Here is a 12,956-nt window from a genome sequence, read left to right on the forward strand (position 1 = left end):
CATATCGTGTCGATGTTTTATTTTAAATAACCTAAATGTGAATGTTATATTTTAAGTAACCTAATATGAGTTAGTTTACATTTTACTGGACTTCTCTTGGAATTTTAGAAAATTAAATTTAATTTAGTTTCCTGTAATTTCATTTTAGAAATGGCTTTGTTTTATGTAAACAAAGTTTCAAATGTTGATATTTGTGAATATACTTTAAAAAATATGAATTGAGTTGAGCTAAATATGTGCTACGTTTGTTTGCAAAAAGAACAAAAATATCAAAATAAAAAGTTGGGATGAATACAAGCATTTATTTATTAATAATATCAATTGACATAGACACTCTGTTTCAGTACACAAAAACGAACTGTCAAGAATACTGTCCATTGTGACAATCTCTAAGCACGTAAATTAAGATAAAAAAAACATAATCAATATCAAGGAAACCATTTTCTATCAATTACAAACGATAGATAACGCGTTAACATACAATGACATTCTTCCGCTCGATTCATTCTTTCAAAAAATTAACAAACTACTTCTAACTTATAACTTTGGAACGTTATTGTGCACATTCATTTGCAATGAATTGTTCAAATGTTGACAATTTCAAAATTTGACTTTTCAAAGTTTGACTATATTTTATAATTGAGGCCTTGTATAACGAATTCCCTTTGGCTTGGTTATGTTTTTTCAAGAAAATACTGATTATTATACTGATTAAGCATTTCATTAAGTTTCTTATAGATTTTTTTATCAATTAAGGACAGGAAGCCTCATCCGTTGCTTCCATTCAAATCGTAGGACGAAGGAAGGTCAAAAATGATAAAGATACGTTCTAATTAGGCACAATTAGAGAGTTTCGTTTCATCGTCAATATTTTCTCCATCTTCTTCCAGTTTTACAAAATAATTGGTAGGTACTTTTAAAGCAAACTAGTTGGACTGTAAATCTCGTTCATAACAGTATATAAGTAACACTGGTATATGATAAATATTTCATTAAGATTGTTGGTTTTGGTCCTTACAGACCGAAGTCAACTGTCATTAGCTATAGGTGTTCAAAGACATTTACATTTTTGATGAAAGGAATTAAACGTTAAGGTAGGTTTATATTGCAAGTAGTTTTGGTATTATAGTTCAATCTGTTTGACAGGTGTGATTTTACATATTTACGGTAGGATTCCGCATGTTAAAAATTAACATTTAAAAGCGTTTCGTGATAAGGTAAGTATTGCCAGTACAAAATTATAACCAGTCTGTATACGCTTGAAAGTATTTACGAGAAATATGCCGTCACGTCAATCAAACATTTTAGATCTCAGTTTGAGCTTAGAAAATTGCGAACTTTAGGCCCAGTTATTGACGATAATAAATTAAAAAATAAATAGATGATTTTATTCATGCACTTGACGCTTACAGTGTATTAAAATACTTAATCAAGACCCATGCTAAATTTCATGTGACCTTTTTCATAATTCCTCTTTCTATCTAATTTCTTATATTCTTTTTTTTTTGTCCATTTATCAAATTCAATTTTGTTTATTTTCCAGTTTTACATATTTTTTTTCAATTCAATTGTATTTACAATAACACTCAGTTTGTATAATTTACCAAAAAAAAAACATTCTTAAACTAGTACGGTTTGTATTGCTTGAAAAGTTAATATGAATACTAATCATCATCAAACTCTCCGGACTCACTTAAGTCACTTCAATTTTGGATTTTGTGAATATGATAACATTTTATATCTAAAAATATTTATAAAAACAAATGAAACCTAGATACTGTCTATATTTATTTACAGTAAATTAATTAAGATGTCAACAACAGAGAAAGTTAAAGTCACATTTTACATAGGCATCACTTACCAAATGCAATTTTATCATCGCAATATTCAGTGGAAAGCAAATTATTTCTCCGTAACAGTTGATCTCGGACATTCAGTCTTACTTGTCATTTGTCTTGCAACATATATTCAGAAATCATGTGATCAGGCAATTAACTCGATTAATGAAAGGATGTGAATTACATCTCTTGCAGTAATGTTTCTCAAAAAGTTTCTTCTGATTTTGGCGTATTTATCAAGAAGCTCTATTTGTGAAGATAAAGCAATAATGTCACTTCTACCACGTGCCCTACAAGAGTATTGTCCTGGTGCGAACGTGTGTGCCGAGAAACAGCTGACACCGGAAGAAAATGTACGGAATGATTCTCAGATAGTATCCTGTTGCACCGGTAAGAATGAAATAATGTTCTAGAATATAAAAAAAAATCTGCAGGTACTAAGGATATTTTTCGTTTGAGTTAAATATGGAATATATTTTTACGAAACATGATAAAATTCCATAAATTTTCACAAGCCGGAACGGCGATTGATATATATAACGAAAAAAATAAAAAGATAATCGTTTTACTTAATTTTACCTTCAAGAAAAAAGGTGTTTACAAAATACACCCATTTGCTACGCAGTTGCAATTGGACAGCGCGCAGTAATACATTGATTATTTATACGTGCATGACGCAGTTCGTTTTAAATACACACTTTATCACAAACATAACTGTATTGAAAAATTATAAGCAGATAACTTCCTATGATGAATGCTAATGTAAAAGAGAAATATCTGAGAAAGTAAATATTAGTTTGGCTTTGCCCACTTTCATATTTATTTTTTCATATTTTTTTTCACAATATAATATATATTTGGTTGATATTTCACCATATTTCATGGCTAAAATTAATTAGATAAATCAAAATACATGCAGATTTCTTTTATATTTTAGAACATTATGTATCTGCTTATATATTTTCGTTTTTTTTGTATATATCAATCGCCGTTCCGGCTTGTGAAAATATATGGAATTTTATCATGTTTCGTTAAAATATATTCCATATTTCATTCAAACGAAAAAAATATCCTCTAAATATATGCAAATGTATTTGCTTTCGGGCGAAATTTCCAAATGTTTTCAATTCAATGTTTCTATGACTCTCGAAAATAAATATATTTGAAGCATGTGCTATTTTACAGAATGTTCATGTGGACAAAATTGCTCCGACAGTGGTAACTGCTGTTTTCAAAACAATGGCCCGCAAAAGGTCGGTGATGACAGGTTTCAGAAGGTGAGATCGTGTCTTTATCCAACAACGAAACCTCCACATGACAACAGCGAATACCGACTTATCTCTCAGTCTTACTATATGGTGTCATCATTAAGCAACAGTGAATTAATGACAAATGATTCTTGTGGGGATGAACAAGTTGCACCTTGGGGTAGCTTGTATCCTGTTTACTCGGCTAAAAACAATCAAATATATAAGAATATAAAATGTGCAACCAATGCCGGGGTAACCGATGGCAAAGTTTTTGAAGCCATAATGTCATGCAAGCCTTTGAGATCAGGATCAGATGTTGCTAACTTCGTGCAGCATTTGGACTCAATTGAATTTCATAAAAAGTGTGCTATAGACTTCATAGTACCTGAAATTGAGGATATACAAATGTTTAGATGTTTTGAACCTCTTATAAAATCATGTCCAAAGCCAATTAAATTTGAGATACCGGAGGCCGTTAATCTCTCAAAAGAGAACATTGTCTCGTTCTGCGAAAGTGGACTAGTATCGCCCTTTCGTGTAAAGAAAATGTATGCTAACGTATTTTGTCATATTTGCAATGGTGAAGACTTTACAAAGAACGATGTATGCCACGAACAAATAGAATTGAACAATAGATATAACACCGTTGATAAGTATGGTAGGCTTGCTTTTGTTGGACTAATTGACCCCAAGTTCTTAGAGAATAGAAAAACAACGATCAAACAGACAAAGTCACAAGCCTGCGATACGGTAATCATAACTTTATCTTTTTAACAGATTATAAACCGTCATTTACATATATAACAGTGGTAATAACATGTCATTAGAAAATAGAAAATTATGAAACTATCGATGAAAATACATGTAAGTTTATACATTATATAATATAAATATGAACTATTTATCTATATCAACTTTGAATTATATCATGATAATCAATGATTGGGTAATTGCTGTTGCCATTTTGCATATTCAACAAGTCATGACATATGAGCCGCGTCACGACAAAAACAACATAATGGGTTTGCGACCAGCATGGATCCAGACCAGTCTGCGCATCCGCGCAGTCTGATCAGGAGCCATGCTGTTCGCTTACAAACCCTATAACAAGTAGAGTAACTGATAGCGAACAGTATGGATCCTGATCAGACTGCGCGGATGCGCAGGCTGGTCTGGATTCATGCTGGTTGCCAACCCATTATGTTGGTTTTGTCGTGACGCGGCTCATTTTCATTTTTCAGACAAGCACGTGTAGACCATTGTTGTGTGCCTCAGGTAAACTGCGTGATCAAGCCGGAAGTTGCATGTATCTAAACAAGATATGGTTCGATAACACGTTCGGGATCTGCATCAATCTTACTTTGAATACAAGCATACATGTTGCAGACGTGTTAAAAGTAGGTGCCAGAGATGTAAATTCCATGTTATCGAGAATAAAGTCACCATGGCCAGATCACTGGAAAGTACATGCGATATTTTATGAAGTAGATGATGATAACAATAATACAACATCAAGTTTACTTGTTCTAATACATACAACACAAAGCAAGGTACAGCCGAAGCGTTTCATTCAAAACATAGAAAAGACAATAACTCAAGACTGGGTGTTGGAACATGATAATAACATTGTTGTTATGAAAGCTGCTTTTGCGTCTTTGTCATTATTAAATGTCTTACGGATAAAAAAGATTTCAAATGTGGTTTTCGGAAACGAATCAAGGAAAATCTTCAACAAAGAGTACAGACCAGTATATAGAAATTTAATGCATCCAAATATCAATGTTCATATAACTAAACTTTATCTATGTGAACAAGTTGAGCTTTCTAAGTCTGAATTCATCTTAAGTAAAGACCAATCAGTTCTCTTCAATTTGCGAACGAACAGATACATGTTATATCTGCAGTTCTTACTTACAGCAGAAGCCCCTGAAGAAGGATATGGAGCCAGAATTTGCGTTGAAGACTCTGGGATGGTTGCTACATTTTCAAATACAAGTTCTTTGCAAGATTACTATGACATGCGTTTAATCATTGCAGTTGTGATCATTCTTGAACGCTACTTTATCTAGGACACCAACCTGTGTAATCCTCCCTATCCAGCCATATAAAACAATATTCTACGTTTCACCTTTTTAGCTGTTTAAATCGGTTTTGTTTCTTATTAACGACTATTATATGAAACGTTTTGTGAAAATTGCTTTTAGTTTAGCTAAATATATTGAAACCAGATCGGTTCATTTAGTTCCCGATTTCTTGAGTTTAAAGGATTTCTTCCCTTTAAACATTGCATTTTATTTACTTGTTTAGGAAAACAACATGTTGGTGAAAATTAATCGGTACAATAGCGTTTCAAAGTTAAATGTTATTAGTTATTTGTTAATTTTGTGAAAGAATGCCTTTTTACCCAACGGAATGAACTTTTAATTTAATAGGTCTTATTCATCTTTTCACACCCATTTATGTATGATAATGAATGAGAAATGTAAAAATCGGCTATTTTGTGATCATGATTTCTGCAACCGTTTAGAGGTACTGCTCCAATCCTGTATTGAGTTAAATCCATATGTTTAGAGATGGCCACACTGGACAATATTCTTGTCAATTTTTTGTGTGTGTGTTTTGAAACAGTGCCTATGTGAATTGTAATCATTAATACAATATGTGTGATAACTCGAAGAATCAGAAAGAACTAAAACTATTTTTATGAAACTTGAAATATGAACAGATGACAGTATAGAGATTATGCACGTCATTAATTTTTTTGCTCGACTATAGGGATTATACTGACAGTTGTCCTACTCAACCAGCGTCGGCGACCGCCTCTGTATTTATGAAAAATGTTTGAAAGCAGTGTCATAACTTCTTTATTTTTAAGGTATTGACTTCAAACGCCAAATATATGTCTTTAACTATCCACCACATTATATGTGAAAGGGATCACAACTCTTGCAACAAAATTACTAGAATTACCCCCTTAAACTTAAAATTCTTATGACAGAATGTTTGTTTTCTTTCGTAAGGTATCTACCTAAAATTTCAAGTTAAGTTATTTATTAGCACTCAACTAATGTGTGAGAAGATTCAATACTCCAGTTGACTATTTGACTTAGAATCATATCTCCTTGAACTTGATCATTTTGGATTTACTTCAAACTTCAAACTCTATAATATGTGTCATGGAATGCAAAAATGGGGTTTCTTGACCAATTTTTCGATTTTCACTTTTTTAAATTTTCTGAATCTATGAAATATCAGAAGTAATTCCTGAAAATTTGAAGGTCGTGTTTTTCTTATTTACAAAGATAAACATAATTTTGTGTGTATAGTGTCCAGTAAGTAATTAAAAATACACATAAAAAATCTTTGATATTTGTGATGTTTAAAGGTGTATGAGGAAAACAACTTTTTAAGCTAAAATGAACCTTGTAAAAAAATGTTTTATGTTATTAAAGATAATAAATGTTGTAGAATATTTTATGAATACAGCCACCATAATTAAAGCATCATTTACATTATGTTGCCTAGCAAATGACCTATTCCTGGGTTCTTCCTGACCTTTTGCGTGTAAAAAGGTTATGTGCTATGTTTATTTTATAACACTTATAACTATCAATACAAAATATATTCTTCTTTCACATTAACAAATGGTTCTATTGCATTTCTACAGTATTAACAGGACATATTACTGTTGAGAAATATCATAATACAACTTCAAAAGAACTAAACACAGTGTCCATTTATAATTCATTTATTACCTTTATTCAGATATTTACTCTGACAGCATGCAACAGTTTAATACAACTGTAAATGAAAGATGACTCAAGTATAACATCATCAAAGGTAGTAACACTAAATAAAGGGCATCATTACACAAATACAACATGAAGGAAGCTATACTCTGTTACCTAGCAACCATGGAATATTCTAATTTTTTTGTAATTTATTTTGTAAGTATACAAATTTCCTGATAAAATACAACTAACAAAGCCGCAGATATAAATTAACTTTCAATAAAATTGTAAAACAATGCCTATTTATTACTTTTCATTAATTTTCCATTGAAGATATTACATACAATCCATGTTCTGTACACTTGACTAGTGATAGTAAGCCATGTAAATTTTAGCAGAACTCAGTATTTTTGCCATGTATATTGCTCTGTATTTTTTTATATAAAGCCAATAAGCATTTGATCAAATCACTGCTACTTTCCATATTACATAAACATATCTATCCGCTGTATTAATGATATACATAATACCTAAGCAATTACTAAAAATTAATTAGTGTTGCCAAGCAACCACAATATATTCCATAATTTTTTTTTTAATTTTACAAATTTTAAGTATGATTAAAATAGATCTCAAAATACCATGAACAAAGCAGCATGATTACGAAAAAACAAACAAATTACAACTATAAAACTGCAAATACAATTTTTAATTTCTTAATAATAGTTCTTGGATCAGAGTATCCTTAAACTCACTTTACTATAGGTTTTGAATTTATATAGATAATATACATAATTTCATAAAAGTATTTTCAGGAACATCTGGTGTTAACTACACTGTTTTACAACAAAGTAAGGACTTAGAATCGACTAGCATAATTAAAATGACATAAAGATAATTCCTACATGAAAAACTTACTTACTTAAAACTGTCTCTGTATATAATTAGGTTGCTTAGCAACCTATACATAATTATTATTTTTTTATAAATTTCTAAATTTCCAACTTTTTACAGGCATACAGGAGATTTTTTACAGCCATTTTTGCTATAATAAAAAAAATGAAAACAATATCACAAATAATGTGTAACTGAACTTCCTAAGGTATTCAGAGAACAGTCTGCCTCATCATTCCTTAATAATATAATTTGAAAAATAATACTTCTAATATATGTTCACTATATTTTTTTTTCAGGTACAATTTAAGGTTCTATAATTTTGATTTTTTTTAAACTTAGGTGGATGATTATTTTTTCAATTATAGAGGGTTACAAGAGATCAAAGCAATATAAGTATTTTTATAATGAGATGCCAGCCTCTTAAAAAACCTTCCCAAACTGAAGGGAATTTTGGTTGCCTAGCTACCATGGAATATTCCCTTTGATTTTGCTGTTTTCTTTTTTAACAATTTTAGGGTTTTGTGATAATTTACAATCAAAAATAATGATTCACACTAATTTTGAGTATCGTTTATATCCATAATTACCCTTAATATGTAGAGGAAACATAACATTACTATGGCACAGCTTAAAGTCCATTTATGTCTTTCACAATGTCATAATTGCATAAAACCATGACTTTCAGAATGTTGCTGACATACTTTTTGTCGGGTTTAACCGGTAAAGGGCTTTGGGATTGCTTGAAAAAACTTTTTATAAGTGGTTTTTTTTTTTGATGCACCCTGGGGTAAAACTATTTAGGGGGTCAGAAAATAGTTTTGAAACAGAAAAAAACAGTATGTAGTCTTTATTTTGGAAAACGTTAAGTAAGTTTTGAGTTAAAAAGAGGGTTTCGGTATGGGTCAAATGTTATTTTGCCTCAAAATTTGGGTTTTGGGGTTTTTGTGGTCAAGGGCGTTCGTGCCGGAAATTTTTTTTTGGGCGTAACCCCGCAATGGGCAATTGTATGTTTTAAGATTGTTGGGTGGTAGGGCTGGCCTAGGGCCCGGTTTGGGATGTTTTGGATTAGTTTAAATTTTACTGACCTTCCTTTTTGGAAATTTTAAAAAAAATTAAAAATCTACTTTTTGTTTCTGTATTTCCCCAAATTTTAAAGGTTGTTTTTGTAAAAAAAATTCCAAATTTTTAAAATTTGTTTAAAAAGTTAAAAAAATGGGCTTTAAAAAAATATGGTTTGGGTTTAGTTTAAAAAATTTTTAATTGGTTTTTGGAAAAAAAAAAATATCAAAAATTAAAAAAGGTGGGATGAAAAAAAGTTTTTAAAATTAAAAATAACTTTCACTAGAAACCCCGTTTAGTAAAAAAAGTCAATTTTCAAAAATATTGTCCCTTGTTTACAAACTTAAGGCAATAAAATTAAAATTTAAAAAAAATTAAACAAAATCAAGAAAAACCCTTTTCTATTGCGATAGTAAAGCGGGTTTAAAAAAAAGATGACAATTAAATTGCGTCGATTATTTTTTCAAAAAAAAATTAAAAACTATAAATAAAATATAACTTTTGGCGCCCATTGTGCACATTAATTAGCAAAGAATTGGGTTAAAAAGGGTTTCCCCTTTCAAAATTTGACTTTTTTTAAAAATTGATATTTTTAAAAATTTTGGGAAACCCCTTTTCCTTTTATAAAAGGGGTTCCCCATGGCTTTTATTTGTTTTTTTAAAAAAATGTGATTAAAATTCTAAATTTGGCCCTTTTAAAATTTAAATTTCTTATAGATTTTTTCAAATTAAAAAAGGAAACCTCTCGTTGTTTTCCCTTCAAAAGGTGGGGCGAGGGAAAACAAAAAGTAAAAATTGTTCTTAAAATTTGGCACAATTTGGGGTTTTCGTTTTTATCGTCAATTTTCCGCTTTAAAAAAAATTTAAATTTGGGAGGTTTCTTTTAAAAAAAATGTTGGGTGGTTTAACTGTAAATTTTTCTTATAACAGTTTTTAAGAACATGGTATATGTAAAAATTTATTAAAAATTTTTTGGTTTTGGTCCTTTATAGAGAAATCAATGTCATCACTATGTGTTTAAAGGGAAATTTTTATTTTATAAAAGGGAAATTTAAGTTAAAGGGGGGTTTTTATTGAAATTTTTTTTGGTATTTTGTTAAAATGTTTGACCCGTTTTTTTTACATTGTTACGGGTTAAAAAAACATTCATTGTCTTTTTGTGTTTTAAGGTAAAAATTTACGAAGTTTTTTGCTTACAAAAAAATTTACCCGTCTGTTAAATTTGTTTGAAAAGGTTTTTTTTTTTTTGGAAAAAATTAGTGTTAACCCATGTACACATTTTGAAACGCTTAAAAAAATTTTTCGTCACTCGGGTTACAAAACCTTTTTTCTGTCAAACTGATCTCTAAAGACTTTCATTGGAAAGTTAACATTCTAAGCTAGTTTTTTACCAATCAAATACTGTTTGAGTTTGAGCTTAGAAAATTGCTTTATAACCTTAGGCCAAGTTAATGACGATAATGAATTAAAAATAAAAATGTTATTTTCTTCATGTAATTTAAGCTAACAGTGTTTTAAAATGCGTATATGAAGAACCGTACTATATTTTATGCGACCTTTTTTATAATTCCTCTTTCTATCTAATTTCTTATGTTCTTTGGTGTTTTTGTGCATTTTTCAAATTTCATTTTGTTTATTTTCTAATTTTTACATTTTTTTTTCAATTCAATTTTATTTAACAATAAACATTCATTTGGTACAAATTTACAAAATCATTTCTTAAAATAGTAGGGGGGTTTTTGTGCTTGGAAAATTAAAAATTTAAAATGATTTCATCAAAACCTGGATGCTGAAGTCCTTCAAAAATTTGGGGTTTTGTGAAATTAAAATTTTTATCTAAAAAAATTTTTTTTAAAAAAATGGGAAACCCAGGGATATCTTTATTTATTTTCAGTAAATTTTTAAAGGGGTACAGGGAAAAAGAGAAAGTTTTAAAATCACATTTTACTAGGCACCCCTTTTCCAAAAGCAAATTTTTCATGCAATATTCAGTGGAAAGCAAAATTTTTTCCGTGACGTTTATTAGAAAAGGGGTGTTGGTCTTACTTGTCATTTGCCTTTTAAAATTATTCCCCCTCATGTGGGGTTTTCTTTAGCCCTTGCAAAGGCAAACGTTACCCTTTTTCCAAAATCGTCGGGAGATTGAAAAAAAGGGTTAAAAAACAAAAAGAGAAAAAAAAAACAAACAAAAACAAATGGCCAAGAAAAAAGCAAACAAATTAAATAAAGTTATCAATCATTACAAAATAATTCATATAGGAAACCAGAATTATAATGTGGAAGATATTGTACATGTATCACTATTTGATATATGAAAACATATGTCGGGTTTTCCAATGTCAAAATAATAATTAAAAAAAAATATTGTATCAATATTTAAATAGCTTAACATTTCAGCGTCATTCTACATATTCGAAAATAATTCTTAATTCTTTACTTATAGCTTATTATAAAGGCATCGGTTTACCTATCTAGAAATATTTTGTTTCATATAACTTAACATTTAGGCTATGCCAGAGGGTAGGCGTTTACAATTGATAACTATATATGAAAATAATATGGTGATCGAAAATTAACTCAATTAATGAAAGGGTGTGAAATACATCTTTTGCAGTAATGTTTCTCAAAAGGTTTCTTCTGATTTTGGCGTATTTATCAAGAAGCTCTATTTGTGAGGATACAGCATCAATGCCACTACTACCACGTGCCCTTCAAGAGTATTGTGCTGGTGCGAACGTGTGTGTCGAGAAACAGCTGACACCGGAAGAAAATGTACGGAATGATTCTCAGATAGTATCATGTTGCACCGGTAAGAATGAAATAATGTTCTAGAATATAAAAGAAATATGCAGGTACAAAGAGGATATTTTTTGTTTGAGTGAAATATGGAATATATTTTAACGAAACATGATAAACTTCCATATATATTCACAAGCCGGAAAGGCGATTGATATATATAACGAAAAAATAAAAAATAATCGTTTTACTTAATTTTACCCTCAAGAAAAAAGGTGTTTACAAAATACACCTATTTGCTACGCAGTTGCAATTGTACAGCGCGCAGTAATATACGTGCGTGACGCAGTGCAATTAAATACACACTTTATCACAAACATAACTGTATTGAAAAAATATAAGCAGATAATTTCCGATGATAAATGCTAATGTAGAAGAGGTTGCAAAAGAGAAATATCTGAGAAAGTAGACCCAAAAATAAATATGAGTTTTGCTCCGCCCACTTTAAATTCATATTTATATTTTCATATTTTTTTCTCAATATAATATATATTTGGTTGATATTGCACCATATTTCATGGCTAAAATTAATTAAGTAAATCAAAATACGTTCAGATTTCTTTTATATTCTAGAACATTATTTATCTGCTTATATATTTTCGTTTTTCGTTGTATATATCAATCGCCGTTCCAAAATATATGGAGTTGTATCATGTTCCGTAAAAATCTATAACATATTCCATATTTCACTCAAACGAAAAAGTATCCTCTAATTATACACAAATGTATTTGCTTTCGGACGCAATTAACGAATATATTCAATTCAATAATTCTATGACTCTCAAACACAAATATATTTGAAGCATGTGCTATTTTACAGAATGTTCATGTGGACAAAAATTGCTCCGACAGTGGTAACTGCTGTTTTCAAAACAATGGGCCCGCAAAAGGTTACAGATGACAGGTTTTCAGAAGGTGAGATTATGTCTTTATCCAACAACGAAACCTCCACATGACAATAGCCAATACCGACTTATCTTTCAGTCTTACTATATGGTGTCATCATTAAGGCAACAGTGAATTAATAACAAATGATTCTTGTGGGGATGAAAAAGTTGCACCTTGGGGTAGCTTGTATCCTGTTTACTCGGCTCAAAACAATCAAATATATAAGAACATAAAAATGTGCAACCAAATGCCGGGGTAACCCGATGGCAAAAGTTTTTGAAGCCATAATGTCATGCAAGCCTTTGAGATCTGGATCAGATGTTGCTAACTTCGTGCAGCATTTGGACTCAATTGAATTTCATAAAAAGTGTGCTATAGACTTCATAGTACCTGAAATTGAGGATATACAAATGTTTAGATGTTTTGAAAACCTCTTATAAAATCATGTCCAAAGCCAATTAAATTTGAGATACCGGAGGCCGTTATAATCTCTCAAA

The sequence above is a fragment of the Ruditapes philippinarum genome, unplaced genomic scaffold, assembly GCF_026571515.1.
Source record: "Ruditapes philippinarum isolate M1 unplaced genomic scaffold, ASM2657151v2 ctg2412_1_1_1_1, whole genome shotgun sequence".
NCBI classification, from domain to species: domain Eukaryota; kingdom Metazoa; phylum Mollusca; class Bivalvia; order Venerida; family Veneridae; genus Ruditapes; species Ruditapes philippinarum.